The sequence below is a fragment of the Pseudorca crassidens genome, chromosome 7, assembly GCF_039906515.1.
Source record: "Pseudorca crassidens isolate mPseCra1 chromosome 7, mPseCra1.hap1, whole genome shotgun sequence".
Classification (NCBI taxonomy): Eukaryota; Metazoa; Chordata; class Mammalia; order Artiodactyla; family Delphinidae; genus Pseudorca; species Pseudorca crassidens.
The window spans coordinates 114,951,419-114,978,829 of record NC_090302.1 but is presented as its reverse complement, the minus strand read 5'-3'; the positions used below and the strand labels follow the sequence as shown (position 1 = coordinate 114,978,829).

The following is a 27,411-nucleotide window of genomic DNA, read 5'->3' as shown; positions in this document are numbered from 1 at the left end:
ACTCTCAACCACCGCACCACCAGGGAAGCCCTCTATTTTCATTTTGATTTAGTTATTTGAGTCTTTTCTAATATCATTGCCACGATAGCTGAAATTCAGTCAATTTTGTTGATCTTTTCAAAGAACCAACTTTTGGTTTCATTCTATTTTCTATTTATTTTGTGTATCTCCATTTTAATCTTTATTTTCTTTTTTTCTGCTAGCTTTGGTTTTAGCATGATCTTTTTCTAGTTATTTAAGTTATAAAATTTTGAGTTCTTTTTCCTTTTTTAAAGTAGCCACTTACAGTGATAAAGTTTCCTTTGAATACCACTTTCACTGCATTGCATAAGTTTGGGGATGTTGTATGTTCGTTGTATATTCTAAGCATATTCTAATTTTCTGCCTGATTTCTTCTTTGACCTGTTGATGATTTAAGAGTATTTTTAAAAGTTTTCACATATTTGTGAAATTTTGAGGTTTCCTTATGTTATTGGTTTCTAACTTCATCTTTTTGTGGTCTGAGATGATTCAGTGTATGATATCTATCTTTTTACATCTGTTGGGACTTGTTTATGGTCTAATGTATTTTCCATTGTGGAGAATGTTCCACGTGAATTTAAGAAAACAACGATTCTTCAGCAATTGGGTGGAGTCTTCTGTATTTGTCTGTTAAGCCTAGGTGTGTTGTTCAAATCTTCTGTTTCCTAACCTATCTGCTGTCTGGTTGATCAATTCATTATTGAAAGTGGGGAACTGAAGTCTTCAAATATTACTGTAGAACTGTCTGTTTCTAATTCTCTCAATTTTTGTTTCATCTATGTTGTAGATTTGTTGTTAGGTCTCTAAATATTAATCACTGTTTTACCATTTTAATGAGTTGAAATTTTATTAACATATAATATGCTTCTTTGACTCTTGTAAACTTTGTGAATTAGGTCTGTTTTGTCTGATATTAGTATAGCCAGCCCAGCTTTCTTTTGATTACACTTTGTGTGGAATGTCATTTCCAACCTTTCTCTTTCAACTGCTTTGTGTCTTTGGTGAGACTCTTCTAGCCAGCATATAGTTGGATCATGATTTTTGTATCCATTCTGCTCATCTCAGTCATTTGATAGAGTATAATCCACTTACATTTAAAGTAATTACTGATGAGGAGAGACTTCTGCCATTTTGCTATTTTTCATCATGTTTTATGGCTTAAAATTATTTTTTAAGTTTTTGTCTGTTTTTTTGAATTATAGTTGACTTAGAGTATTTTATTAGTTTCAAGGGCACACACAGTAATTCAGTAATTTTATAATCTATTTAAAGTTATTACAAAATAATGGATATATTTCCCTGTGCTGTACAATATATCCTTCTTGTTTATTTTATACATAGTAGTTTGTGGATCTTATACCATACCCCTGTCTCATGCCTCCCTCCTTCTTTATCCCCCCTGGTAACCACTAGTTTGTTCTCTATTTGTAGGTCTTTTTGTTTTGCTATAAGGACTCATTTGTTTTATTTTTTAGATTCCACATATAAGTGATAAAATAAGAGTATTAGTCTTTCTCTTACTGACTTACTTCACTAAGCTTAGTGCCCTCCAAGTCCATCCATGTTGTTTCAAAAGGCAGAATTTCATTCTTTTTATGGCTGAGTAGTAGTCTATTGTGTATATATATACCACATCTTCTTTATCCATTAATCTGTTGGTGAACACCTGGGTTGCTTCTGTATCTTGGCTATTATAAATAATGCTGCTATAACATTGGAATGTATATATCTTCTCAAAATATTTTTTATTTTTATTTTCTCAGATATATACCCAGGAGTGGAATTGCTGGACCATATGGTAGTCCTATATTTAATTTTTTTGGGAACCTCCCTACTGTTTGCCATAGTGGCTGCACCAACTTAAATTCCCACCAACAGTGTACTAGGGTTTCCTTTTCTCCATATCCTTGCCAACACTTGTTATTTATAGACTTTTTGATGATGGCTATTCTGATGTGTGAGGTGAGATCTTCTGTGGTTTTGATTTGCATTTCTCTGATTAATGAAATTGAGCATCTTTTCATTTGTCTGTTGGCCATCTGTATATCTTATTTGGAAAAATGTCTATTCAGGTCTTCTGCCAATTTTTAATTGGGCTGTCTGTTTTTGATCCATTGTATGATCTGTTTCTGTATTTTACATATTAACTCCTAAATGTCATATCATTTGCAGACTATATCTCCCATTCAGTGTGTTGTCTTTTTATTTTGTCGATGGTACCCTTTGCTGTGCAAAAGCTTTTAAGTTTAATTATGTCCCAGTTATTTATTTTTCTTTTATATCTTTTCCCTTAGGGGAAAGATCAAAAAAAATATTGCTATGGTATATGTCAGAGTGTTCTGCCTATGTTCTTTTCTAGGAGTTTATGGTTTCAGGTTTTACATTTAGTCTTTAATCCATTTTGACTTTGTATATATAGTGTCAGAGAATGTTCTAATTTCATTGTTTTACCTGTAGCTGTCCAGTTTTCCCAGCACCACTTATTGAAGAGAATTTCTCTTCTCCATTGGATATTCTTGCAGCCTTTTTCATAGATTGACTGTAAATGCATGGATTTATTTCTAGCTCTCTATTTGGTTCCATTGATCTATGTGTCTGTGCCAGTACCATGCTGTTTTGATTGACATAGCTTTGTAATATAATCTGAAGTCAGAGAGTCTGATACCTCCAGCTTTGTTCTTTTTTCACAAGACTGCTCTGGCAATTGGGGGTCTTCTGTGGTTCTATATAAATTTTAGAGTTATTTTTCTGGTTCTATGAAAAATGTCATGGATATTTTGATAGGGATTGTATTAAATCTATAGACTGCTTTGGGTAATGTGGGCATTTTAACAATATTAAGTCTTTAAATCCAAGAACATGGTATATTTTTCCATTTCTTTCTATTATCTGCAATTTCCTTCATCCATGTTTTAGTTTTCAGCGTAAATTTCTTTCAACTGCTTGGTTAAGTTTATTCCTAGGTATTTTATTCTTTTTGATGCAATTTTAAATGGATTGTTTTTGTTTGTTTTATGCTCTCTCTTTCTGATTGTTCATTATTAGTGTGTAGAAAAGCAACAGATTTCTGTATATTAATCTTGTATCCTGTAACTTAACTGAATTTGTTTATTAGTTTTAATATATTTTCTTGGTGGAGATGTTAGAGTTTTCTATATATGGTGTCATGTCATCTGCAGATAGTGACAGTTTTACTTCTTCCTTTCCAATTAGGATGCCTTTTATTTCTTTTCCTTGTGTAATTGCTGTGGCTAGGATTTCCAATACCATGTTAAATAGAAGTAGTGGGAGTGGGCATACTTTTCTTGTCCCTGAATCTAGAGGAAGGACTTTCAGCTTTTTACTGTTGAGTATGATCTTCACATAAACTGTCTTTATTATGTTGAGATATGTTCACTCTATATCAACTTTGGTAAGAGTTCTTTTAATCTTGAATGGATGTTGAATTTTGTCAAACAATTTTCCTGCATCTGTTGAGATGATCATGTGATTTTTATTCTTCTTTTTATTAATGTAACATTATCACCTTAATTTTGCAAATATTTTACCATCCTTGCATCCCTGGAATAAATCCCAGTTGATCATGATGTATGATCCTTTTTATATATATTGGATTCAGTTTGCTAATATTTTGTTGAGGATTTTTGCACCTCATTCATCAAAGACATTGCCCTGTGATTTCCATTTTTATAGTTTCTTTGTCTGGTTTTGGTATCAGGGTAATGACGGCCTCATAGAATGAATTTGGGAGTGTTCCCTCCTCTTCACTTTTTTTGGAATGGTTTGAGAAAGATAGATAGTCTATCCTTTATATGCTTGGTAGAATTGCCTATGAGGCCATCCTGTTCTGACTTTTGTTTTCTAGGAGTTTGTTTTTTTAATTATAAATTCAATTTCACTACAAGTGATGGTTCTATTCAGAAAGTCTCTTTCTTCCTGCTTCCATCTTGGCACATTGACACATTTCTACAAACATACAATTTCTTCTAAGTTCTGTGGAAACTTGGAGTCCACAAGAGAGTGGCATGATATATTCAAAGTGCCTAAAGAAAAAAACCTGTAACCTAGGATATTCTACCCAGCAAGATTATCATTTAGAATTCAAGGAGAGATCAAGAACTTCTTAGGCAACCAAGAACTAAAAGTTCTTCAGTACTAAACTGACACTAAAAGAAATGTTAAAGGGTCTTCTCTAAGTGGAAAAGATTATAACAAGACGTAGAGGAAAGGTAAAATCCCGCTAGTAAAGGAAAATATATTGTAAACCCCAATTTATCATATAACTGTGGTACTCTCATGATATTTTTTGTATTTTGTGGTATCAATTATATACTCCTGTTCATTTCTCTTTTTATATGGGTTTTCTCTTTTCTTCTTGATGAGCCTGGACAAAGGTTTAGCAATTTTCTTTATCTTTTCAAAGAACCAGCTCTTGCTTTCATCTTTTTAATTGCTTCTTTGGTCTCTATTTTATTTCCTCTCTGATATCTACTTCCTTCTTTCTGATGACTTTAGGCTTTTTGGTTTCTTCATGGACACACTGGTTTTGTTAGTGGCATGTTATTTATTATCTACATGTTTGTGATTTTTCCCATTTTTCTTCCTGTAATTGATTTCTTCCTGTAATGTTTGAAAACATTCTATGTGCATTTGAAAAAAAAAAGTGTACTCTGCTCTTTTTGGGTGGAATGTCCTGTTGATACCTATTAAGTCCAACTTGTCTGTTGTGTTGATTTTCTGTCTGGTTGATCTGTCCATTGATGTAAGTGTGGTATTAAAGTCTCCTACTATTATTGTATTGTTTTCATTTCTCCATTTATATCTGATAATATATGCTTTATATATTTATGTGCCCCTATATTGGGTATATATATGTTAAAAAGTGTAATATCTTTTCTTGTAATGATTCCTTTATTATATAATGTCCTTCTACTTTTGTTGTAGCCTTTGTTTTAAAGTCTACCTTGTCTGATATGAGTATTGCTACCCCCAGCTCTCTTGTTATTTTCATTTGCATGAAATATCCTTTACTGTCCTCTTTAATTCTAAAAGGACTCTTTTTTTTTTTTTTTTTTGCATTACGCGGGCCTCTCACTGCTGTGGCCCCTCCCATTGCGGAGCACAGGCTCCGGACGCGCAGGCTCAGCGGCCATGGCTCACAGGCCCAGCCGCTCCGCGGCACGTGGGATCCTCCCTGGCTGGGGCACGAACCTGCGTCCCCTGCATCGGCAGGTGGACTCTCAACCACTGTGCCACCAGGGAAGCCCTAAAAGGACTCTTTTGTAAGCAGTGTATAGATAGGTTTTGTTAGTTTTTCCAGTCAGCCACCCTATATCTTCTGAGTGGAGCATTTAGTCCATTGACATTTAAAATTATTGATAGTTTTGTACTTATTGCCATTTATTACTCGTTTTCTGATTTTTTCCCCCATGTTCTTTTCTTCTTTTAGTTTCTTTGCACTGGTTTGAGGATTTTCTTCAGTGGTATGCTTGTGTTCCTTTCTTATTTTTGTGTGTCTGTTGAAGGTTTTTGATACGTGTTTACTATGGGGTTCATATATCTTGACCTATGACTGTATTTGCTTTAAACATATATTGCTTCAAATTCAAACACATTCTGAAAGAGCTACACTTTTTTTACTCTTCTCCCTCACATTTTGCTTTTGATGTCATATTTTAATCTTCATGTTTGTCCCTTTCCTGACTATTGTATTTTTACATGATTTGACAACTCTTTGTTTTTTAACCCTCATTTTAGCTTATTTAAGTGATCGATACTCAGCCTTTACAATATACTTTCCTTTACTAGTGGGATTTTACCTTTCCTCTACGTCTTGTTCTAATCTTTTCCACTTAGAGAAGACCCTTTAACATTTCTTTTAGTGTCAGTTTAGTACTGAAGAACTTTTAGTTCTTGCTTGCCTAAGAAGTTCTTTCTCTCTCCTTCAATTCTAAATGATAATCTTGCTGGGTAGAGTAGCCTAGGTTACAGGTTTTTCTCTTTTGGCACTTTGAATATATCATGCCACTCTCTTGTGGCCTGCATGTTTCCACAGAAAAAGCAGTTGATAGCCTTATGGGAGTTCCCATTTTATATGACTCTTTTTCTCTTTAGAATTACCTTTATCTTTTGCCTTTTTCATATTGATATGTCTTGGTGTGGGTCTCTTTGGGTTCAGCTTGTTTGGACTCTCTGTTTTTCCAGTATCTAGATATCTGTTTCCTTCAGGTTTGGTCAGGTTTGGGAAACTTCCAGCCATAATTTCATTAAATACATTTTCAACCCCCTTCTCTGTCTGCTCCTTCTGGGATCCCTACATTGTGAATGTTGGTACACTTGATTTTACTCCAAAGATCTCTTTTTTTCAGTTATACATATACATTTTTTTCCTAATATTGTTTTCCATTATGATTTATCATAGGATATTGAACAACAATAGGACCTTGTTTATCCATTCTATATATAAAAGTTTACATCTCCTAACCCCAACCTCCCACCCCGTCCCTCCCTCACCCTCCCCCCTTGGCAACCACAAGTCTGTTCTCTATGTCCATGATTCTGTTTCATAGATAGGTTCATTTGTGTCGTATTTTAGATTCTACATATAAGTGATATCATATGGTATTTGTCTTTATCTGACTTACTTCACTTAGTATAATAATCTCTATTTGCATCCATGTTGCTGCAAATGGCATTATTTCATCCTTTTTTATAGCTGAGTAATATTCCATTGTGTGTGCATGTATGTGTGTATATATATATTTATATATGTAATGTATATATATTATACACACACACACACACACACCACGTCTTCTTTATCCATTCATCTATCAATGGACATTTAGGTTGTTTCTATGTCTTGGGTATTGTGAATAGTGCTCTGAACGTTGGGGTGCATGTATCTTTTTGAATTATAGTTTTGTCTGGATATGTGCCCAGGAGTGGGATTGCTGGAACATACGGCAGTTCTGTTTTTGTTTTTCTGAGGAACCTCCATACTGATTTCCACAGTGGCTGCACCAACTTACATCCCACCAACAGTGAAGGAGGGTTCCCTTTTCTCCACACCCTGTCCAGCATTTGTCATTTGTACACTTTTTAATGCTGGCCATCCTGACTGGTGTGAGGTGGTACCTCATTGTAGTTTTGATTTGCATTTCTCTAGTAATTAGTGATGTTAGCATCTTTTCATGTGCCTATCGGCCATCTGTATTTCTTCCAAAGATGTCTTATTTATACTGTTCTCATTTAAAATTTTTTTCTGTTTGCTGTTCTGATTGGGTGATCTCATTATTCTATCTTCCAGATTACTTAGGCATTGTTTAGCATGTAGTCACCTGTTCATTCCTTCTACTCTGTTTTCCATTTCAGTTATTGCATTCTTCAGTTCTGACGTGCTCTTTTTAATTCTTTCTAGTTCCTTGTTAAAATTCTGTATTCATCTATTCTTTTCCTCAGTTAGGATTCTTATTACTAATGCTTTGAATTCTTTATTTCTGTTTCATTTTTTTTTCAGATGTTTTTCTTGCTCTTTGAATTGGGACACCTTCTCTCTCTCCTCATTTGCTTAACTTTCTGTCTCTATGAAGTTAGGTGAAACAGTTACCTATTGCAGTCTTGCAGGGATGTCTTTATATGGGGGCATTGCTATACAGCCTGCATGTGCCCAGTGGCTGTGGTGGGAGAGCCGGATTTGAAGTGAACACGTCACGTCTTCCCCCAGGGTATGCTGGCAGCTGTCACCTTGGTAGGAGGTGGGGCTGGAGATTGAGGGCTAGCACCAGAGCCAGGTATGAGGCAGGGCTTCTCTGCTCAGTGGCCATCCCCTCCCCATCAGCAGTGGGGATGGGTCTCAAGTCGCTGGAGTCTGAGTCAGCTCATTTCCCTCTAAGTGTGTGCTCTTCTCCCTCCCAGCACTAGGACCCTTGCCCCAGAGGGGAACAGGGCTGGAACAAGAGGGGCTGGCATGGGCACTTGGTATGGTCCTGGGCATGGGCTGTGGAGGTACAGCTGCTGTCAGAGATACAGACTGCCTCGGATGCCCTGTAAGCACCAGCAGTGACCGCCCCTGCCCAGCTCAGCCACTGCTTTGGGTTTGAGCCAACTCAGCATCTCATGGCTGAAATCTTTGCTCCGTTGTGGCAGCTCTCGCTCCAGTGTGGAGCCGTTACATGAAGTAAGTGGGGCTGGAGTGTTTGCTTGGCTCAGGCTGGGGCATGCGCTGGGGCGGTAACAAGAAACCAGTCAGCTACCCATGTGGTTTCAACTGCCCTCGTGCCCTGCCTTGGGAGCAAGCAAGCACTTGTGTGCTTCTCACCAGCAGAGTGAGAAGGGCTCGCCAGGGCTCCCCACAGCCCTCTCTGTAGTCCCACTGGCCCTCCAGCAAGTCAAGGGGCCTCGTCTTCCCTTATTTGGACCTCAGGGCTGGGGTGCCCAATATATGGCTCTAACTGCTCACTCCCCAGGGTGGATCTCTGCTCATGTAATCTCCATTTTCCTCTGTGTCCCCTTCAAGGGCACAGGTCCTGACCCGATGGTTTCTCTTCCCATCCTACCTGAATCTGTGTGGATTCTTCTTACAGCCTTGGTGGTACAGGAATCTTTCTGCCAGTCTCCAGGTTTCAGTGAGCATTGTTCCACGTGTAGATGCATTTTTGATGTGTTTTTGGGGGAGGTGAGTTCTGTATCTTCCTACTCTGCCATCCTGATTCTGCCACCTCAGTTTTGTAGCTTCCCCCCCCATTTCCTCTATTACTGCGTTTTGTTTTAGGTTAATCTTCTTGTAGTGAAACTTTGATTCCCTTGATTTCCTATTACACAATATTCTATAGATATCTTCTCTGTGGTTACCATGGGGATTACAGGTAACATCCTAATGTTAAAACAATCCAATCTGAATTTATATCAACTTAATTTCAATAGCATAAAAAAAAGTCTCTGCTCCTATACATCTCTGTCCCTTCTGCCCACCCCGCTACCTTTCTGTTACTTATACCATGGATTATATCTTTACACCTTGTGTTCACAATAACATAGATTCGTAATTGTTTGTCTCCTAAATTATGTAGATAGTAAAAAAGTTACATATCAAAATTACAATAATGCTAAATTTTATACTTTTGCATGAATTTACTTTTTTTTTTAACTTTTAAAAAATGACAAATGTGAACATATTTATTTTTATGTAGGTACATAAAATAATTCATTTCTACGCTGTTTTGTTAGAGCTTAATTTATGTAGGTACATAAAATAATTCATTTCTACGCTGTTTTGTTAGAGCTTAATATTAGGGATAATTTTTTTTAGACCTCCTACTTCATCTCCCACTTGAAATCCATGCCATTCCAGGAAAATTTATTACAATGATGTGAATACATGGGCGGGCTGTGTATGTCTATGGACACTGGTATTTCTTCTTTTGATTAATAACCTCTTCGATAATACTTTGTTTTAAAAGAATAAATATCCACTAAATAGTTTACTTTGTATGAAGGTTATATTTTTTTCCTCTGTTGAAATGACAGCTATTCCGTATAGAAAAACCCAGTATAGTCACAGTATTTGAAAATATATTTTAATGCTTACTTTTCCTAACTATGTTTCCTGGGAAGCAGGATATAACTCAATTTATTGGGAAACAATAGCGCTTTTAAACCGTTGAAATTCTTCATGACTGCTGCATGGAGAGAGTTCTGGGCTTTTGCTTTTTAATGTTTCCCGTATCCTTCTTGGCTTCTCTCATCTGTTTACCTCTCTTTCCCTTTCTATTGTTGATTTGCCCTCTCTATCACCCCCTTTTAAATTATCATTAACGTCTTTAGAATTCCTTTATTCATTAAAGATACATCTGCTGCTTTTCTGGCGTTCCTAATTTCTAGTATTTCGCAGGTTGGCATCTTCGCAGTAAGCATTATCTGTATATTAACGCCGGGACCATGACAGGAGAAGAAAATAGGTACTCTCAAAATAGCTGGACTACTTTCACTTGCGTGGGTAGTAGCATTTGTACTGAATCGTCGGCGACAAAAATACAGGGACTTGGAGCCAGCGACTGTGGCAGCTGTGCACACCCTCTGGCACCAGGCAGACTTTTTTGGGCCCTTCCGTAAGTAGGAATTGCAGGCTTCATCTACTGCTCCACATTTGTCTGATTCCATTCCTGAGGCGGCTGGGCTGCGCTGCGGCCGCCTTCCTGCTGGGGACCTTGTTCTCCCTGGTCTGCCGGAGTCCGCGAGCTCCGCCGCCCGACTTCGCCGCCGCCTGGAGACGGCTGGCCGCGGCCGCCCGCCGGAGGTGAGTACGGGTCTCCCCGCCGCCGCCGCTGCGCGCGCCCCGCATGAATTTACTTGTAATGGAGATTTTTAATTGTTTGTAAGGCTTGAAATGACTATCTAGTTTTCTTTCATCTTAACCTGAAAGACTACTTTTAACATTTCTCCCAAGCCAGATCTAGTTGCAATAAACTCCCTCAGCTTTTGTTTTTCTTCCTCATTTTTGAAGGACAGTTTTGCTGGATATGTAATTCTAACTTCACAATTTTTTCTTTGAGCACTTTGAATATATCAGCCCATTGCCTTTTGGTCTCCAAGGCTTTTCATGAGAAATTGACTGAAAGTTGTTGATGATCCTTTGTATATGAGGAGTCACCTTTCTCTTGCTGCTTTCAGGGTCCTCCTTGTCTTTTAATAGTTTGATTATCATGTGTCTTTGTTTGGATCTCTTTGAGTTTAACGTACTTGGAGTTCATTGAGCTTCTGGGACTTTTAGATTCATGTATTTCTTCAAATTCAGAAAGTTTGCAGTCATTGTTTCTGCAAATGTTTTCCCTGCTCTTCTTCTGGAATTCTCACAATGGCAAATGTTGATCTGTTTGATGATGTCCCACAGATTGCTTAGGCTCTGTTCACTTTTCTTGGTTCTTTTTTTTCTATTTGTGCAACTCAATAATTTTCAATGTTATATCTTCATGTTTGCAGATTCCTTCTTCTGCCTGTCAAATCTCTATTGCATTTTTAACTTAAATTATTGGACTTTTAAGCTCCAGAATTTATTTCTGGTTCTTTTTGTAATTTTATCTCTTTATTGGTATTCTCACTTCCTCCATGCATGATTTTCCTGCCAATGTCTTCTTTTAGCTATTTAAGAATTTGTAAGACAGCTGTCTTCAAGTCTTTGTCCATGAAGTCTGATGTTGAGTTTCCTAAGGTATGTTGTCTATCCACTTTTTTTGTTCCTTTAAATAAGCCATACTTTTCTGTTTCCTGGCATACCCTGCGATTTTTCTGTTGAAAATTTACATTTGAATCATATTTAATATGGTAATATGAAAATCAAATTATCCCCCTCTCACGGGGGAGAATTGCTGTTTGGTTTGATTGTTGTAGTGTGTCTTCTGCTGGTAATCAGCTTGAGGTGAAAGCTTAAGGTCTTAGTTCTTTTCTGAGCCTGTCTCTCTCCTCGGGCATGTGCGATGGCTTTCTAAATTCCCGTATATTCCCTGCTCTTTTTGAATGTCCAAGAAAAATCCAGACGTGGTTTCTTTAAATTTTCTGGAGCCTCTTTAGCTGGTCGGGTGAAACAATGAGGGCCAGCCTCTGTATTGTATCTTGGTGATCAGAAGCATCTATCAGCAGTTGGACAAGGCCCTAATTGCCCATTTTGGCTCCAACAAGCCGTGCCTGAAACACAGGCTGCCCTCCCCACCGCTGCTTGGCACAGGGCTCAGGGATGTGGGATAGAGAGCCACTACCATCTTGAAGACAAAAATCAACCAATATTAACTGTAACTTACCAGCCAGGCTTTCTCCTGGAAGCAGCAAGTATTCAAATAGAGTCCAGTGTTGCAGGATAGTCACTTCAGCCATTTTGTGCCATAAAATTATTTTCTAGGTGGAGAAACAGGTTCCTGGCACTTGCTTCTCTACCGTATTCCCGAATGTTACTCTTGCGCCCTGACAGTTTTCCTAGAGTTGTGTAATAATAGTTTAATCATTCAGTGAGTGACGGACATTAATTTTAAGATTATATAGACTAGGAAACAAACTAATGTTGCTCCTCCACTTTCAATTTAAAAACATATACATTATTGTAATGTCAATCATTGAATTTAAGTAAGAAAAAGTGCAAAAATATTTTTGGCATTTCTGCTTGGATTCATCTATTTAATACCAAGGTATTTTTACTTTCCTTTATTTAGGGTTTTGTAGAGAGGAAAGTATTACTGTTCATTTGAATATAGAGAATGCTCTCTACAACCTGGAAGAAAGCAACTAAATTTATAACATGTAGGGGAATATTTGTCCATGTTGGCCCTTCCCTTTACATGGAATGGAACAAACTTTCAAGAGTTTAAGGATTTGCCTAGATTGGCATGACAAGTGGTTGTACCACTTACTAAAGATAAATTGTTAGAGAACCTCCGAATTTTATGGATAAAATAAACTGAGGCTCGAAGAAGATACAGAGCATGAATCCCAGGAGGTGTTTTCACCAGTTCACCTTCAGAAACGCAAGAAACACTGGGAAGCGTAATGTCAAATCGCATAAATATAATATTACGCTTAGTGTCATAAAAATATGCTAAGATGAAAAGCAGCTACCAAATATAAACGTCTGCATATTTTTCCTAAAGAAATCGTATTTTCAATAGATACTAAATATTTATAAACATTAAGCTAAATATAATTTTAAACTATGATAGTTTGCTGCAACATTTTTGCCTCCTGAGATTTTAAACGTTAAGAGAGTTTGCATTTTCAAGGCTATTTTTGAAATCTCTAAAGGACCATATGTATTATGATCCACAGGTTGCCATGGAAATACGTATTCAAAACAACAAAAACAATAATGAGTTATCTATAATGTATTCACAAGTCTTGCATAATTACCACATTTTATTTCCATGCTTTTAGTAATGTCATATTTCCTTCTAAAAAATTTTTTTTTATCTCCTGGGTTATTTTTTGTTATTAACATACTAAATTTGGGTCTCTGGCTAACTGCTCTTTCTGATTTTGTGTTCCTTTTTTAGTTGATTCTATATAAGAAAGAAAGAGTTATGTTCCAGGGGAGGGGGAGGGAAGGAAAATCTATGGAAACTGAATTTAAGAATATAAATTATTGGTAGCTGTCATTAATAGTCATATATATTCTTTACATGGACAGGAGTGCCTTTACAACTGTTTTTTAATCACAGAGTTTCCCAAGTAAGGAAATGCTTCAGAAATCATTACTTCACGTTTTGATACAGCTTTGACACTCATTTCTAGGTAAGTGAACTAATGCAATAATCACACGCCTGGCTTTTAATTCCTCCAGTCTTCTAATCCAGCACCTAAACATGCTTTGTCCTATCTGAAAATATCTGGCACATGTATGTTTGCATATTATATACATTAATATTCATACATATTTAAATTATATAAAATTATACTATAAAGGGCAGCAGAAAAATGGTAAAGAGAATGACTTGGTTTAAATGATTCTGTGGCTAATTGATCATTGGAGTGAAATTCATGAGCCAACTACTTAAAAAGTGACTTACTCTGTATGAGAGCAAGTACTCCAGTTGAGATGACCTCAATGTAGCCATGAGTCACCGTGATGCAGGGTAAGGAGGCTTCACTGCTTCTGCAGACCCCAGCTCAGTCACAGGTCAGAGCTGATTGAGGACACCTTTGATTGATGGGTGGGCTATACCTCCCTCTACGGAAGTCTCACGCAGAGTCTCCTTCCCCAAATGCACCTGTGGAAATTTTCTAGGGTAACGAGGCTTTTAGGAAAATAAAGTAGCCAGAAATATATAAAGGATCAGTAGACACCAGATCTGAATCTGCATGGCCTGAATTTGAGTGGCAGCACGTTACAGCATTCAAAGTATTTAGATGAACTTAACGTGTCTTAGAATATTAGGTGACAACTAAATTTTAAACTAAGTTCCTATTCAAATAATATCAGTCATTCCATCCACTTACATTTTTAAAATGAACACATACTCACAAGTATAGCCTATAAATTGGATCATATGGTTATATTTACACAAACTGAATCAAAATGTTATATTTTATTAACGGGAATTCATTTTGTTAGTTCTGTCAAAATATACTTTTCAAAAAATTAAAAATAGGGCTTCTGGATTCTTTCTTGGATGTAGAGAGCTAGAGGGAGCCTCTTGCCCACACTAACAACAAGGGAAAAAACACTTCTAAAAATGATAACTTTCTGTGAGCCCATCAGAGAGCAGATACCTCAGGACGTTAAATGCTTTAGATGCGAGCATTAGATGCTTTCCCAGTTTTTTAAACCCTATTTAGCAATTATTACTTGCACAGCTCTCTTAAGCAAAAACCCCTCAGGTTAGGAGGTGTAAACACATCTTTTAGGCAGCAATATCTAAATGAAAACCTAATATATTGCTACCACTCATAGTGTGATGCCAGCCTCAGCAAATGACTGACTTTTGTATTTTCTTTAGTTGCAAGTGCAGAGAAAATCCTTATTAATGCAGACAAAGAGTTACAAATACTGCTAACTTCTCTCCCTCTCCCTACATCCCTCTCCCCCTTTATCCACTGCCCTATCTCCCTGTCTTTCTATATCTTTCTCTTTCTGTTTCCTTCCTTCCCAGTTCTCTATAAGATTTCAAAATACACATCAATGCCCTTAATTTGGAAATTTGATGGACAATATAGTCAGCTGTCTTTCCTTCCTTCATTTTTACCTTTCAATAGTAGAATCCCTAGCTATCAAATAATGGCTGCTATTGACTTTTCCATCAGCTGAACGTTAGGTGAGAATGTTGAGATTTTACTGTTAGAACTACTGCATGGTACTACCATCAGATAACACACTATTTTGCAACTGCAGATTTTGTTTTGAGGAGAGCACTTCCTAAAATGTATTAATACGTATGGGTGTTGAGTGTGTGCTTACATCAGTGTACGTGCTTGTACAATTTTCACTCAGCAGATTTGCTGAATTTTTAAAAAGACAAGTTCCAAATCCCTCCCTCCAAAGTCAAGGACACACTTATAAGGTGTTCACAGATATGCACTAAGATGGGTTTATTCTGAGGTCTAACCGACAGGTTAATTAGTATGTGTCACTTAGTCTCCAACGGGTCTATTTTCTTAAATGTTAATTGATATAATTTAATTTCATCTGAAATGCAAGTGAAATGTTTGTGGAACATGATGCATTTCTGTTGAATTTTGTGGTTTGGGGCAATACCATTTCAGGTCACCAGTCTTTCTGCCTTTTAAATTCGTGAGCAAAACATGGCCTAGATAAAGGGAATTTCCCAAGGGACTGAAAGATTGGTCAAGATGGGTTTGATTGGGAAGTAATCATGAGGGAAATTAAAAATTAATTGGTTCTCAAATTAGGCTTTAAAATAAACTACAAAAGAGGGACTACCTTTAAGGAAAGTTTCAGTTAACCTTTCACATAAATACGTATTTTTTCCTTAACAGTTATTTCAAGCTTCTTAACAGATTTTACCTTTATTTCAAGCTATCAAAGCTATCAAAGTATCCTGATTATTTGATTCTCTCAGGATCTGTCCAAGATGAACACAGTAATACTTTCCCGTGGCTCATATTAAAATTAAAGTTACACAGAGGAGTGACGTCACAAGACTTTGCTCCCCTCCCAAGAACAGCAACTAACAACTCTTCATGGACAAGACCCCACCGTGAAACCCTAGAACAGGTGGTGCAGCTGCACCACAGACACACCATTATAAGGTAAGGGAAACAGCTACACTCTGACAGCACTGCACACAGAGGGCTCGGTGTGGGGAGAGAGCCCCGGGGGGACATCCAGACCCCAGCACAGTGACTGCTTCTCAGGAGCCCCACTCTGGTCCTGCCTCACCAGGATCATGGGGAGTCTGCAGGCTTTGCCCGCGGAATCGTATAGGGACAGAGAAGGGGGAGGGGCTTGCAGCACCAGCCCTGGGACCTGGACAGACCAGGTTCCTGCCTGCAGAGCCCAAGTCAAAGTCCCACCCAGAGCCTTTACTCACCTGCATGTCCAAGAAGGTGCTGTCTGGCTGGGGACTCGTGGGGGGCAGGTCTGCCTGATACGCAAACTCAGAGAAAGAGCTTAGTAGACCTGGAGCCTGGTCTGCCCCTCTGACCAAGCAGAGGGGAGCTGCGTCATAACCCACCCACGGCTGAGTGTGGCTCCAGCATGGACCAACCTGGAAGCTGCCCTGCCCAGTAGCACTGGAGCAGAGCCAGGGAAGGTGGGGAATGATTCCCCTCAAGTCCAGACCCCAAACAAAGCGCCTTTCTGTCCTTGGAGCTATTTCTCCAGGCAACCCTGGCAGGGGAGCTAAGCTAAAGCCCCCAACCTGCTGAGCGTAGCTCCTAGCCCCTCCGAGGAGAAAGCCTTACCTGAGCTCGTGGGAATCCGTGTAGCCCATCCTGAAGCTCCAATTACAGTGGCACTGGGGCAGAGCCCCGCCAGTGACCCTGCATCTGCAGTTAGGACGTTGGTCCATCAAGCCAGGGAAATTGGTGCACAATTCTGCCTAATTTGATCCCCACACAAGAGAGTGATCTTGGGGCCTATCTAGGGGCCCCTCCAGGGCAGAAAAACTATTCATATCCCTGTCCACTGCTCAAGAGCACACGGGAAGCTGTGCAGTCCAACTGTTACAGAGTCCAAGCAGCCAGCAGACTGGGAAGATAGTGGACTGGTGTCCCAAAGAACCCTCTTACCTGAGTTAGAATTCAGGCTTCTTCTACACTGAAAGGGGAGGAGGTGTGGCTGGTTATTGTTGCAAACTTCTTGGTTTCAGAATCCTTTGTTCTTGCAGCTGTCCGTGTAGGTCAGGTCACAATGCTCCTGTAAAATGCCAACAAGACAATTGTTATTTTCTGTTCTGCAACATTTTAGCTCTGTAGGGATGGAGAAGTGTTATACTTTTAAAGGTCAGAGCCTTGAGAATGGGCCAATCTGTATATTTCAGGCTACAGGCAATATTCTTTTATGAAGGTGCAGAGCCAGCATGACTAAGCACAAGGGACAGAGCACAAAGATTATCGTTAAAGGAATAGATCCAGTAGGGAGTCAGGTTTGTTCTTCTGTTACACGTCCCACAGCCCTGCTTACAGTAGCACGTGAATGGAGACACAGCCCGTGGCTTTCCCTATCTGTAGGCAAGACTGTGGCCCCACCTGGTCTGGATATTCTGTGCACAGACTTGCCTGATTCAGGTTCCCAGACAACCAACCATGCAGGCTCTGAGGCCCACTCTGCTGCCCAACCAGGGCAGGGAAGCTAATTCACAGCACTGCCTACCTGTGAATATAGTACCCAGTTTCCACTGTCGAGGAAGCCTGACCAGAGAACTCAGGAAAGCACCCATCCTACAGCATCTCTTGGGAAGCAAACTTATCCAACTGTTATCAGCCAGTGGCACCTTCTCTCCAACCTCACAGTTCAGATAGTTGTCTCACCCAAAAATAGACCCTGACAGCAAGCCCCATCTGCCCAAGGACAATATCACCTGACATGTTTAGAATCCCAAGATGAACAGACTGGTGAAGAACTCTGCCAAAGTGAGCCTGTAAAGTCTGGAAGAGGAGACCACCTACTCAAATGTGCAGATACCAACATAAGGAATCAAGGATCATGAAAAATCAGGTGAACAAGACACCACCCCCAAAAAATCATAAATTCCCAATAAAGACATGGAGAACTATAAGCTGTCAGGCAAAAACTTCAGATAATCCTCTTAAAGAAGTTCAGTGAACTACAACAACACACAGACAACTAAGCAAAATAAGGAAAACAATGCGTGAACAAAATGAGAAGTTCAACAATAGAAAACAGAAATCGTCAAGAAACAAATTCAAGAGCTCAATAATGCAATGACTGGGATAAAGAATTCAATAGAGAGCTTCCACAGCAGACTTAACCATGCAGAAGAATCAGTGACCCTGAAGACAGAGCAGTGAAAATAAAAAAATGAAAAAGGATAAAGAAGGTCTAAAGCACTTATGGGACACCATCAAAAGAAAAAAGAAAATATTTGCATTGAGGGACTCCCAGAAGGAGAAGAGAAAGAGAAAGGGACAGAAAGTATATTTAAAGCAAAAATGGCCGAAAACTTCCCAATCCTGGGAAGAGAACTGGATGTCTGGATCTATGAGGCCCAAAAGATACCAAATAAGTTGAACATGAATAGGGAAGGCAAAGACAAATTTAATTATGTCAAAATCAAAGCCAAAGGAAAAAAATTAAAGCAGCAAGAGAAAATTGACAAGTTGCATACAAGGGAACCCCCATAAGACTACTGACGGATTTCTCAACAGTAAATGTTCAGGTCAGGAGAGAATGGGATGATATATTCAAAATACTGAGAATAAAAACCTGTCAGCCAAGAACACTACAGCTGGCAAAGCTATCCTTCAGAAATGAAGGAGAGATAAGAATTTCTCAATAAAAGTTGAGGGCATTCATTACCAGTAGACCTGTCTTGCAAGAAGTTCTAAAGAGAGTTGAGTGGAAGTAAAAGGACAGTAGTTAACAATGTAAAAACATATGAAGATTGTACAAAACCCACTGGTAATGGTAAATATGTAGTCAAAGTCAGAGTCTCTAATATGGTAACGGTGGGGTGTAATTCACTTACAACTTGAGTTTAAAAGCTAAAAAACGATGTGTTAAACATAACCATAACTATAATAATCTCTTATTGGATACACAACAATATGTGATACAATATGTGAACTGTAACATCAGTAGCCTAAAATGAGGAGAGGAGAAATAAAAGTGCAAAGTTTAGGAATGTTATGAAAGTTCTTACCAGTATAAAAGTGGATGCTATGGTTTTAAGATACTTTATGTAAGCCTCATGGTAACAACAAAGGAAAAACCTGTAGTAGGTGCACAAAAGATAATAAATTTGAAGCATACTGAAACAAAAAGTCATCAAATTACAAAAGAAGATAGCAAAGTAAGATGCAGGGAATGATAAGTCTACAAAACAATTAACAAAATAGTAATAGTAAATTTTTACCTATCATTAATTGTTTTAAATGCATTAAATTCTCCAACCAGAAGACATAGATTGTTTGACTGGATTAAAATCAAACAATGACAAGATCCAATGATATGCTGACTTCAAGAGACTCACTTTACCTTGAAAGACACACAGACCATGAGTGCAGTGATGGAAATGGACAGTTCAGGCAAGGATAACCAAAAGAAAACAAAAAAAAACCAACAGCCAAACAAACAAGGGTTGGCTATACTTAAAGACAAACTTTAAACTAGAAATGGTAAAAAGAGAAGGTCATTATTATTATGGTAAAGGGATCATCAATCCATCAAGAAGATTTAACAAATGGGGAATTTTAATTGGAGCACAAAAACATAACATAAAGCAACTACTAATGGAATAAAAGGAGAAACAAACAGCAATAGAATAATAGTTGGGGACTTTAATACACCAACTCAGCAATGGGTAGATCACCCAGACAGAGAATCAATAAGGAAATAGTTGATTTGAACAACAATATACACCAAATGGATCTACAGACATACAGAACACTCTGTTCAACAAAATCGGAATACATACACTTCTCAATTCCACATAAAACATACTGTAGGATAGATCATTTATTTGGCCATAAAACAAGTCTTTCAAATTCAAGAGGGTTGAAGTTATACCAAGTATCTTCTCTGACCACAATGGAATAAAACTAAAAATGAGGAAAACTGGAAAACTCCCAAATATGTGGAAATTAAACAACACTTGCCTGAACACCCAGTGGATCAAAGAAAAAATTAAAGGGGAAACTAAAAAGTATATTGAATTAAACAAATACGGAAACACAACATAACAAAACTCATGGATGTAATGAAAGCAGTTTAACAGGAAGTCCATAGTGATAAAAATATATCAAGAAAATAAAAAGATCCTAAAACTAGGCAAAAAAGAACTAAACCTCAATTAATAAATGGAAATAATAATAAAGAGCATAAATAAATGAAAGAGAAAAGGAATATAATAGAAAAAATTTATACAACTAAAAGTTGGTTCTTTGAAATGATAAGCAAAATTACCATTTTGCTAGACTAAAAAAGGGAAAAAGAGAGGACTCAAATCAGCAAAATTATACATGTAAGAGGAAACATTACAACTGCTAGTACTGAAATACAGAGGATCATAACAGGCTACTATGAACGACTACATGCCAACAAACTGGTCAGCCTAGAAGAAATGGATGAATTCTGAGAAACTTATCACGTACCAAGACTGAAATGAAGAAATGGGAAATCTGAAGAGACCAATTACTAGTAAGCCTGAGTGAGCAGGCTTACTAGTAATCAAAATCTCCCAATGAAGAAAGCCCAGGACCAGATGGCTTCACTGGTGAGTTTTACCAAACATTTAAGGAAGAATGAATGCCAATCCTTCTCAACTTTTCCAATAAATCTAAGAGGAGGGAACATTCCCAAATTCATTTGAAGAGGCCAGCATTACCCTGATACTAAAGCCAGAAAAGGACAAACAAGAAAACTACAGGTCAATATTCCTCATAAGTATAGATGCAAAATTTCTCAATAAAATACTAGCAATCTGAATTCAGCAGCATGAAAAGGATCATTCACCATAATCACATAGGATTTATCTCTGGGAGGCAAGGATGGTTTAATATATGCAAAACAGAGGTGATACACCACAAGGAGTAAAAGATAAAAATCACTTCAATAGATGCAGAAAAAAAATTTGCCAAAATTCAATATCCATTCATGATGACAAGCCCACTAGTAACAATATATACTCTGTAGTGAAAAGTTGAAATCTTTTCCTCTAAGATCAGGAACAAGAAGGGGTGCCCACTCTCAGCACTTCTATTCAAAATAATACTGGAAGTCCTTAGCCAGAGCTCTCAGGCAAGGAAAACAAATACCAGAATTGGAAAGGAAGAGGAAAAACTGTATCTATTTGAGGATGACATGATTTTATATAGAGAAAAACGTAAACATAATCAAAAAGTATTAGATCTCATCAATGACTTCACTGAAGTTGCACAATACAGCATTAACATATAAAAACCAGTAGAGTTTCTATACACTAATAAAAAATTATCTGAGAAAGAAATAAGAAAATAATCCCATTTACAATACATAAAAACAAATGGTTAGGAAAAACTTTGACCAAGGAAATAAAAGATCTGAACACTGAAAATTACAAGACATTGATTAAATTAAGGAAGACACAAATCAGTGGAAAGATATCCCATGTTCATAGACTGGAAGAATTAATATTGTTGGAGTATCCACACTACCCAAAGCCATCTATAGATCCAAAGAAATCTCTATTAATATTCCAATAGTATGGAATTGTATGGAATTTTATTCACAATAGTAATAAAAACAGTCCTAAAATTTGTGTGGAACCACAAACGACTGGAGAGCCAGAGCAATCTTAAAAACAAAGTGGGAGGTATCACACGTCTCCTGATTTTCAAGCTATACTGTAAAGCTATAATAATCAGAACAACATGGTACTGGCATAAAAAGAGATATACCTAGATCAGTGAAACAGAATTGAGACCCCAGAAGTAAACTCATGCATTATGGTCAACTAATACTTGATAAAGGAGCCAAGAATACTCAGTGGAGGAAACAGTCTTTTAATAAATGGTATGGGGAAAATTGGATGTTCACATGTAAGAGAATAAAAATAGACCCCTATCTCACACCAGTCACAAAAATTAACTTGAAATGGATTAAAGACTTAAACATAGGACCTTAAACCTAACCCTAACTTAGTAAATGGCGGAAAATATTTGTAAACCATGTGTCTCATAAGAGATTAACATCTAAAATATATAAAGAATTCACAAAACTCAATAGCAAAAAAAGGCCACAAATAATCCAATTAAAACTAGGCAAACTACCTGTACAGACATTTTTCCAAACAAGATATCCAAATGGCCAACAGGTACATGAAAAAGGTGCTCAACCTCACTCATCAGCAAAATGCAAATCAAAGCCACAGTGAGATATCACCTCACACCTGTCAGAGTGGCTGTCATCAAAAAGATAAGAGATAGCAGTTCCTGGTGAAGATGTGGAGAAAAGAACTCTTGTGCACTGTTGGTATGAATGTAAATTGGTGCATCCACTGTGGAAAACAGTATGTATGTTCCTAAAAATATTAAAAATAGAACTACCGTATGAATCAGCAATTCCACTCTGGGTATTTATTCAAAAGAAGGGGCATCACTATCTCAAAGAGATACCTTCACCTCCATATTCATTGCATTATTTATAAAAGCCAAGGCTGGTAACAACCTTAGAGTCCAACAGCAGAGGAATGAATAAAGAGGATGTGATTTATATACAATACCCACACACACACACACACACACACAGACACACGAATATTACTCAGCTATAAATAAGGGGGAAATCCTTCCATTTGTGACAACAAGGATGGACCTTGAGGACATTATAGTAAGCGAAAAGTCAGACAAAAAACCCACAAGTACTCATATGTGGAATCAAAGCAAAGTCTTTGCAAAGAGATTAGATCTTTACCAGAGGCAGGGGTGAAGAGTGGGGGAGCTGGCTGAAGGCGGCCAGCATACTGGCTTCCACTTACAAGACAGATTAAGTGCTGTGAGTTAACCTGCAGCACGATTGTAGTTAACACTGCTGTATGGTGTATTTGAACACCGCTGAGAGTTCCCATCAAAAGGAAAAACACATTTTTCTGTTTTTTTTCAATGTCTTTGAGGTAATGGATGTCCACTAGGTTTACTGTGGCAATCATTTCACAGTATATGTACATCAAGCCATTATGCTATATGCCTTAAACTCATACAGTAATGTTTGTCAAGTATATCTCAATAATACTGAAAGATAAAAATAAAGCAATATATGTAAAATCAGGAAGCCTATACAATGATAATCTCTTGTTGGAATTCCCATGTAGAAGAAGCAGAGAAATGCAGAGAGACATAAATATCATTCTCTGGAAGACGTGTTTTGTTAAAAGCCATACTGGGAGTGAGTTTCAAGGTTTCATTGCCTCCTTATGCTTATATTATTTTGCTTTCAAACAGCCACCGTCTATTTATACAAAGAGGCCACACACAGCAAATGAGCATCAAGAATTCTTTAGTAACTTTGCCTTCCCATTTTAGCTGTTAACTTATGAAGCTATTTTTGGAGTGCACAAATGGGTAGAATTGAATGTTTATGTTTCTGAAGACATAATTATTTTCACCCCAGATGCAAAAGAACAGACCATGAAAACACATGGTAAATCTCAGACATTACAGAGGTTAAGGGAATAAATATATCAGACTGACCTGGAAAAAAACCAATAATTATAAAATAGATAACATGATGAGTCAGCAAGAGAAAAATACTGTGTGCAGAATAAATGGAAATGGCAATCAAATTTTTATTTATTAAGGCCAAAATTATAGATGAAGAAGCAAGCATAAGTTTAAAATGTTTAAAAAATTTTAATGATATGTATGTACATTTCATTTATGTTAAACTTGGGGATTTCTTGAGATATTTCCCATCCATTGTAGAACATGTATTAGCATAATATCCAAATGCTAGCATGTACTGAATAGACAGATTTTCAGCGCTGGATATATTAATAGTTAAAAAGAACCCAAAACACAGTGTGGACAAATGTAGATGTCACCATAAAGAGCTGACAGATTTTTTTCCCCAAGAGTCTGTCCAGACATTTTGATAAAAATGTTAGGTAGCAGGCACTAAACTGATAATTTTTAAAATACATATATATATATATACATACATGAAAGGATGCTCAACATCACTAATCATTAGAGAAAGGTAAATCAAAAGTACAATGAGGAATCACCTCACACCGGTCAGAATGGGCATCATCAAAAAATCCACAAACAATAAATGCTGGAGAGGGTGTGGAGAATAGGGAACCCTCTTGCACTGTTGGTGGGAATGAAAATTGATACAGCCACTATGGAGAACAGTATGGAGGTTCCTTAAAAAACTAAAAATAGAACTACCATATGATCCAGCAATCCCACTACTGGGCATATACCCTGAGAAAACCATAATTCAAAAAGAGTCATGTACCACAATGTTCATTGCAGCTCTGTGTACAACAACCAGGACATGGAAGCAACCTAAGTGTCCATAGACAGATGAATGGATAAAGAAGATGTGGCATATATATACAATGGAATATTACTCAGCCATAAAAAGAAATGAAATTGAGTTATTTGTAGTGAGGTGGATGGACCTAGAGTCTGTCATACAGAGTGAAGTAAGTCAGAAAGAGAAAAACAAATACCGTATGCTAACACATATATACGGAATCTAAAAAAAGGTTCTGAAGAACACAGGGGCAGGACAGGAATAAAAGGCGTGGAGAATGGACTTGAGGACACAGGGAGGGGGAAGGGTAAGCTGGAACGAAGTGAGAGAGTGGCATGGACATATATACACTACCAAATGTAAAATAGATAGCCCGTGGGAAGCAGCTGCATAGCACAGGGAGATCAGCTCAGTGCTTTGTGACCAGCTAGAGGGGTGGGATAGGGAGGGTGGGAGGGAGACGCAAGAGAGAGGAGTTATAGGGATATATGTATACGTATAGCTGATTCACTTTGTTATACAGCAGAAACTAACACACCATTGTAAAGCAATTATACTCCAATAAAGATGCTAAAATAAAAAATATATATATATTGATTTTGTTTTAAAGCTTCCTCAAACAATAACAATGTGTTAGGGCAATTTACTTTAATAAATTATAAGATGATTTATAGAAAAAAGTGTGCAAAACCTGTGGCAGTCAGGGTTCAACCAGAGAAGCACAATGAGTAGGAGGTGAAAGTTTTATAAGCATTATATATTGTTTGCTTTCAAGGAACTGGCTTACACAATTGCTGGGACTGACTAAGCTACTCCGAAATCCAAAGGGCAAGTGGTCAGAAAGGGAAGATCAAAAGCCAAGGTCTAAGATGCTGTCCACAGCTGGAATTTATTTCCCTCACCTCAGGAGGTGAAGTTCAACAGGAGCGGGTGCCAGGAACTGTGAAATACGGGCAACATTTACGCACACCACGTCCAGGTTCAGCAGAGAAAACTTCCTCCACTGTCGCTTTGGGAAAGAAGATCTTAAAGATCACAAAGGAAGCCGTAAGAATTTTTTATAGAGAGATAAGACTGCTTATATAGAAAATCATAGAAGATTGAGAAATACCTCTTTGAGCTAATATGTGAACTTAGCAAGGGTATAGGATATAGAATCAATATAAAAAAGTGAATTGTAATTCTATTTAATATCAATAAAATTGTAAATGAAATTAAAGCCATCTATAATATTATAGCACCAATAGCGTAAAATATTTAATGATACCTTTAACAAAATATGTGCAAGATCTCTACGTGGAGAATTACAGTACACTGTTGAAAGAAATAAACCAAAATACACGAAGAGATACGTGGTGGTTATCGTCTAGAAGACTAAATATTAAGTTGTCTGTTTCATTATACTGATCTATAGATTTAATGACATTCTAATCAAAATTGCAGATTTTTTTTTGTAGAAAATGACAGACTGCTTGTAAAATTGATGTGGAAATGCAAAGAGCCTAAAATAGCCCAACGATCTTGAGAAAGAAGAATGATGTTGGAGGACGTTCACCACCTGATTTCAAGACCTGCTGTAAATCTACAGCAATTAAGACAGCGTAGTATTGATGACAGTAGAGACAAACAGATCAATAGAAGAGAATAAAATCTTCAGAAATAAATCCACACATTTATGGCCAATTGAATTTTAACAAAGAGGCCAAGGCAATTAAAAGGGGAGTAAGTCTTTTCAACAGCTATTTCTTCAACAACTGAATATACAAAAACCAAACAACAAAAATATAAACTTCTATCCCACACAATGCACACAAATTTGTTTGAGACAGCTGACAGGCCTAGATGCAAAAGCTAAAACTATAACATTTCTAGAAAACATTCAAGAGAATATGTTTGTGTGCTGACATAGGAAAGGATTTCTTAGCAATAACACAAAGAGCACCCACATAAAAGACAAAACATTGATAAACTGAGCCTTATCAAAAATACAAGCTTTGGCTCATAAAATGTATATTATTAAAAAATTAAAAGGCAGCCACAGAGTGAAGGGAAAGATTTGCAACTCCTTTATCTGACAAAATTTCTTTATCCAGAATATATAAAAACACACAGAAATCAGTAATAGAAGAAAGCCAATTAAAATGGACAAAGACTTGGACCTTTTTCAAAAGTATATATATGGGGCTTCCCCGGTGGCGCAGTGGTTGAGAGTCCGCCTGCCGATGCAGGGGACACGGGTTCGTGCCCGGGTCTGGGAAGATCCCACATGCCGCGGAGCGGCTGGGCCCGTGAGCCATGACCGCTGAGCCTGTGCATCCGGAGCCTGTGCTCCGCAACGGGAGAGGCCACAACAGTGAGAGGCCCGCGTACCGCAAAAAATTAAAAAAAACCAAAAGTATATATACGAATAACCAAGCAGCACAACCAACCAACCACTCGACATCAGCAGCCATGAGGACAATGCATATTAAAACAATAAGGACCATTTCCAGCTGACGGAAGTGACAGCACCAAATGTTGGTGAGGATGGATGCAGTGTGGACTGGGTGTGTAAAGTGGTACAGCTATTTTGGGAAACAGTTTGGCATTTTCTTATCACATTAAATGTACATCAGGCCTATGACCCAGGGTATATAGCATGCATTTTTAACCATGAGAAATGAAAACATATGCACAAAAAGATCTGCAAAAAGTATTTCCAGTAGCTTCATTCATAATAGTCCCAAACAGGACAAGGGTCAAAGATACAACCAAAGGAGAATGGATGTAAAAAAAAAAAAAAATGTCATAAATGTGACGCCAGGAAGATGGAGGGCCAAGAGGTCACAAGACAACACAACAGTAAATAAACAACTACAAACTGGAGAAAAGAGCCCAGGGTCTTACTCCACTCTGTATGACTGTCTCTAGGTCCATCCACGTCTCTGCAAGTGGCACAATTTCGATCCTTTTTATGGCTGAGTAGTATTCCGTTGTATATATGTACCACATCTTCTTTATCCATTCCTCTACTGATGGACATTTAGGTGGCTTGCATGTCCTGGCTATTCTAAATAGTGTTGCAGTGAACACTGGAGTGCATGTGTCTTTTTGACACATGGTTTTCTCAGGGTATATGCCCAGTAGTGGGATTGCTGGGTTGTATGGTAGTTCTATTTTTAGTTTTTTAAGGAACCTCCATACTGTTCTCCATAGTGGCTGTATCAATTTACATTCCCACCAACAGTGTAAGAGATATAGATGAACTTATTTGC

The 27,411-nt window shown here is 37.7% G+C and overlaps 2 long non-coding RNA genes across 3 annotated transcripts in view; one reads left to right on the top strand and one right to left on the bottom strand.

The window, feature by feature from the left end:
* LOC137228250 (uncharacterized) overlaps positions 1–27,411 on the bottom strand; it is a 268,028-nt gene that overhangs the window by 38,906 nt on the left and 201,711 nt on the right. The window contains exon 4 of the long non-coding RNA XR_010945227.1: positions 16,750–16,876. This is a non-coding gene — a long non-coding RNA (uncharacterized lncRNA). The remainder of the gene's footprint in view (positions 1–16,749; positions 16,877–27,411) is intronic.
* On the top strand, positions 9,728–25,478 carry LOC137228249 (uncharacterized). Of its 2 annotated transcripts, XR_010945226.1 has the most exons (5): positions 9,728–10,318; positions 11,161–11,230; positions 13,221–13,293; positions 15,579–15,768; positions 24,933–25,478. It is a non-coding gene; the product is annotated as an uncharacterized lncRNA (long non-coding RNA). The 2 variants fall into 2 exon arrangements; XR_010945225.1 differs by lacking the exon at positions 11,161–11,230 and having other exon boundaries at positions 9,737–10,318; positions 24,933–25,477.